A 6,000-nucleotide genomic window follows, 5' to 3' on the forward strand; every position below is an offset into this window, starting at 1 on the left:
AGTCTTTATTTCCTATTTTTAATGCGGTACTGGTAGATTTATTGAAAGAAATAATATCCAACATGTAAAGATCTTATCTTAGTGTCTAATACAGAGGAAGTCTTCTAAAGTTAGATATGCTACAGGTAGAAACATAAATTGTCTTTCCTGAAAGGTGATTTTAGTTTGAGAGATGATCTGAATATGTTCAGGTTTTAAGTGAGAGAAATACTAAAGGTAATTCTTGGAAAGAATTTCCTCTAGCTCTACAATGTCACACCATATTTTCATAGAATCAGAAGCTTCGCATATGGAGGCTATGACTAGAATGTAAATTATAAAGTACTTAAAGTCAGGCATCACGTTTTTTCATTTCCCTTACATATTACCCAGACTATTTTTTACGGACTTGGGCTCAAGGAACACATGATAAATGTTGACTCAATCTATGGATCAATGATTTCTACATATATAAACCCAGATAATTATTTCTATCAATTCATCACTCAGTTCTGTAGAAGAAATCTTTTCTACCTACCAGGACTCCAACCCCTGTCATGTCAAAGACAGCATCTCAGTATTAAAACCAGCACAAACACAGCAAGACCTTCTGTGCACAGAAATCGTGCACTGCTAAGATGAAGACATTATAATGAGAGCAAGGTAACAAGCAGAATAACAATTTGCTAACAGAAGACAAATTTTCTTCCCTTGGAAGCAATACTTACAGAGAATATCAACAAGAAAACCATATCTCAAGCTGCTTGTCTTGGATATATTTTTTTTATCAAGCAATGCATTTCTTATCATGATGAAAAGGAAAATGTACCCATGGCTAATGCTGATAAGTTAACAGAGATAATGTGGTGCAGTAAACATTAATTTATCATTTTTTTTGCTAAGAAACAAAAGGAAATAAAATAACAAAGGATGAAGGAAACTGTAAAAGCAAAACTATATCACCTATATATGAAATACATAAAATAAAACTGAAGATAATCGTCAGTCAATTAAAAAGTAAAATATTTAAAGTCAAACTCTCTGATTTTAAAACAAAAGTAGGATAGATTAAGCTTATATTTCTTCCTTGAATTGAAGTGCCTGTCATTTCAGTAAAGGTTAGAAACAACAAACCCTCCCCAACAAAAAAGAGTAAATGAGGCAATATTGTGTACAGCTGAGAATCATATTGAAAACCTAAGTCACACTGTCTGAAAATATTTTCCCAAATAAACATATTGGCTTTCTATTAGCTGATTACAAAAGACATCTTTGCTTACTCAGTTTTGAAAGGGAAATAATCTGTTATTTCTTTTGAAATGGGAAAATGTTAAAAAATATTATCGACAGTGTAAAGTTAAGTGCTACTTTATGAAAATTAAAACAAAGGGGCAAAATTAAAGTTGCAATAACTCTAAATTTGATTGCTCTTCTATCAAATACCATGGAAGCATGTATGTTTAACTGAAATGATAATGAATTAAACAATTAGATTAAACCTTACAGCCATGCCATTATTGAAAAGAACCCATAATTTTACTAATTTTATCAATCTAGTCAATACACATAATTTCATTAACACATCAATTGTATTATGTGATTTGTCAGTTTATGTTATTAAAATCATCGCATATTTATCATATATGCTATTCAGGATGGACTGAAATAGTTTAAATTCCTATTCAAATGTTTTCATTCAAGTTTTGGGAATAAGACATGTTAGAGTTCTTCAGCAGAATTTGCCATATGCAAAAAAAAAAAAAAAAACCCCAAAACAAATGTTTGTTGTTTATGCAAAATTAGCAGAATAAGGTGTTACTATAAGAGTAGAAAGATCACATGGCATCTGGGGATACTGTATGATGTCTACCAAAGCAAGAAAACAAACTCTAGAGGTAGATGACCTGAATTTATTTACATATTTATTCTATCAAAAGTGATGCTTTTTGTTTGGGGAGAGGGGAGGGTTGCTGGCTGGTATGGGGATCTAAATCCTTTACTGTATCAAAAATGTATATGTGTTGCCAAGTATTATTCTTTAGGTCTTGCCATTTATCAGGGGATTTTTTGTTATTTGTTTTAATGTAGTCAAGTTATTTAAATTCTCTGAGCTTCAGTTTCCTTAAATGTAAAATGGAAATGTAAATAAAATCCATTTAACACATATAATACATTTAGCACAAGTCCAGGCACATGGTAAGCACACAAGTAAAACGGCTTTAGTTATTAACTAGCAAGTCATGAAGAAATACTTTTTAGTACCATATTGTATGGATTTCCCCATCCCTGAGCATTTACATTTTAATGTGACTAGCATTTGACATAATTCCAGTTACTTATAAAATTACTCTTACTTTTCATGAGGTCTTAAATGAATTTCTTGTTTAATATCTTGTTTTGTTTTTAAGAGTAGTTAACAATTATATTTATTTTTAATTCAATTTCCATCTTTCAACACTGTGTATACTTTAAAAAAATGTCCTTACTAACACCAAAAATAAAATCACCAGCTAAAGTTCTTCACCCTCCAAAAATTCAGAAACAGAAACATATTTATAGGGTAGAAGGATGTGTGGAAAACCCTAGAATCAGTCATTTTACACATTCTGTTTTACATGATGCTTCATTTTAAAGTAATGTAATAAAATTATTAAGAAAATCCCTGTGTGGTTAATGACAAGATAGACAAAGATCACCTGAGATTATTTTTGATGTCTCCTCATCGTTTTCACTGTCCTTTCTTTGTGAAAAAAGAAAAAAAAAAATATATATATATATATATGTGTGTGTGTGTGTGTGTGTGTGTAGACAGATAGATAGATAGATAGATAGATAGATAGATAGATAGATAGATAAAATGAGAACTATAAATGAGTTACAAAAAGAGAGAGAGAGTTTTTCAAAAGGGTAGGTTGGTTCCAAAGGTGGGAGAGACTGTCACAATAACCAAGAAAGAAAAGTTTCCATAAAGGAAGTGATCTCACATTTAAAAAATAAGATTAGCTGGAAATGGATGGCATTAACAACACTGACTTAATCCTAAGGGTGATCTTCCCTGGTGGAAACCAAGTTGATGATCACACGTGACTATTGTGCTGACTTTATGGTGCACAATCTCTGAGTTTGGCTCACTTCTAGAGCATGTGGTACAGAGATTCAATTCTCCCATCATTCACTTCTATTTGATTTTTACTTGTTCAAATACTGGGAGTCTTCAGAAAGTTTGTAGAAAGATTTGTATTATCTTTGAATTCTACTTTTGAAGTACACTTATAAATTTTTTGTACAACAAATTTTTTTAAACTTTTTATTTACTTCTAATTTTAAAGTAACACAATTTGGCACCACAAAATGTGAGCAATAGGTTATTTGGCAGTAATCTAGAAAATACAGAACATGATAATATGAAATTTTATGTTATCACCAAAAGTTGGTTTTGTTTTATTATGTTTTAAAATTGAGATATACAATTCACATACTATAAATACTATTCAGTGGTTTTTAGTATATTTGTAAGGTTGTGCAACAATCACACTATCTGTTCCAGAACATTTTCATCACCCCAAAAAGAAATCCAATACCCATTAGCAGTCTCTCCCATTTTGCCTCTCCCCCTAGGCCCTGGCAACTACTTAGCTACTTTCTGTCTCTACTAATTTGCTTATTCTGGACATTTTATATAAGTTAAATCATACAATATGTTATCAAAATTTAACCACAAATTTAAAAACACGAAAATCTGCAAACCCTTGAGAGTATGGCAACAGAACTCAATCAAAGAAATATTTATATAGAATAATACTGGTAGATTGAGAAGTATGATGAAGGAAAAGTAGAAAAAAATTACTGGAAATGGTATGATTGTTAAGATCCTTCTTAAGAATTTTCAGTTTCCACCTTCTACTAAGTGAAAATCTACAAGGAGAAAGCCTGAGCATTTCCACTTTTAAAAAGCATAATCTTAAAAATTATGATATTTAGCCAGCATTACTTTAAGCCACATTCTGATTCATTTTGATGCAGATCATTTCTAGCAGTTGATTGATTCAATGAACCATTTGCAAGTGTCTAAGTTACTCAATTTTGCTATATTGAAGAAAAGAAAAATACATAAATATAAAATTTTTAAAACAATCACACACTATACTGATGTTTTTATAACTTTTTAGCATGCTTATATAATGATTAATTCTGTTTATTAGACATCTACATAAGTGCATAATTAAAATTTTTGATATGACAATTGAATGCATATTTGTTTAGCTTTCTTTGTTCTTGCTTTCATTTGTTTTGCATAAGCAATGCTACATTTACCCAGCAAATAAATGCAGAGAAGTGCTCCTGGAAATTATTTCATTTATATTTCCAAATAGACTCATACCTACCAAAACATATTATCTTCATAGTCCAAATGTCATTAACACTTTAAATATAATTTATTATTTTATGTAATAAAGGCACAGGCAACAAAAGCAAAAATAGATAAATGGGATTACAAGCTAAAGAGCTTCTGCCCAGAAAAGGACACAGTCTATAAAGTGAAGACACAAACTATAGAATGGGAAAAAGAATCTGCAAACTATGCAACTGATGAGGGGCTAATATCCAGTATGTATAAGGAGCTCAGCCAACTCAACAGCAAAAATAAAAATAAAAATAACCCAATTTTAAAATGGGCAAAGGACCTGAACAGATATTTCTCAAAAGAAGACATACAAATGGCCAACAGGCACATGAAAAAATGCTCAACATCCCTAATCATCAGGGAAATGCAAATTAAAATCACGATGAGATATCATCTCACTCCAGTTAGAATGGCTATAATCAAAAAGATGGAAAATAACAAATACTGGCAAGAATGTGGAGAAAAAGGAAATCTCATACACTGTTGGTGGGGATGTAAATTGTTGCAGACATTATGGAAAACAGCATGGAGGTCCCTCCAAAAACTGAGAATAGAACTACCTTGTGACCCAGCAATCTCACTTCTGGGTATAAATCAATATATTAAAGAGATACCTGCACTCCTATGTTCCTTGCAGCACTATTTACGATAGCCAAGAGATGGAATCAACCTAAATGTCCATTAATGGATGAATGAATAAAAAACAAAAAAAGTGCACAGTGTAATATCATAAATTCAAATAAATATTCAGCTATAAAAAAATGAAATCCTGTCATATGCAGCAACTTGGATGGAACTGAAGACCATCATGTTAAGTGAAGTAATCCACAAGCAGAAATACAAATACCAAATTATCTCACTAATAAGTGGAATTCAGAAATAGAGAGTAAAATAAATGTTATCAGAGGCTGGGAAGAGAAGAAGGGTAAGAGGGCAGGGAATCGGTGGATTAATGGGTACAAAGTAGACAGGGAGAATAAATTTGGGTGTTGTAGGCTGACTATAGCTGATAACATTATATTGCATATTTCTAAATAGCTAGAAAAGAGGATTTTGACTAATCACCACAAAGAAAAGATTAATGTTTACATGATGAATATGCTATCTATCCTAAGCAAATCACTGTACAATATATGCATGGGTTGAAACAACATACTGTATTCCACAAATATGTACAATTAGAAATAAATTCTGGGGTCATGTTCATAAAATCTGTACCCAATCCTACTTCCAAAAGTGTTTCCCCTATGTTTTCTTTAACAAGTTTTATTGTTTCAGGATGTATATTTAATTCTTTAATCCATATTGAATTGATTGTGGTATATTGTGAGAGGTACAGGTCTAGTTTCATTCTCCTACATATGAGTGTCCAATTTTCCCAGCACCATTTACTGAACAGGCATTCTCTTCCCCACTGTGTAGACTTGGTGCCTTTGTGAAAGATCATATGGCTGTAGGTGTAGGGTTTTATTTCTGGATTCTCTATTCTGTTCCATTGGTCTGTGTGTCTACTTTTATGCCAGTACCATGCTGTTTTGATTACTATAGCTTTGTACTATAGTTTAAAGTCAGGTAATGTTATGCCTCCACCTTTTTTTTTTTTTTTTTTTTTTTTT

Source organism: Galeopterus variegatus, unplaced genomic scaffold (assembly GCF_000696425.1).
Source record: "Galeopterus variegatus unplaced genomic scaffold, G_variegatus-3.0.2 Scaffold740, whole genome shotgun sequence".
Classification (NCBI taxonomy): Eukaryota; Metazoa; Chordata; class Mammalia; order Dermoptera; family Cynocephalidae; genus Galeopterus; species Galeopterus variegatus.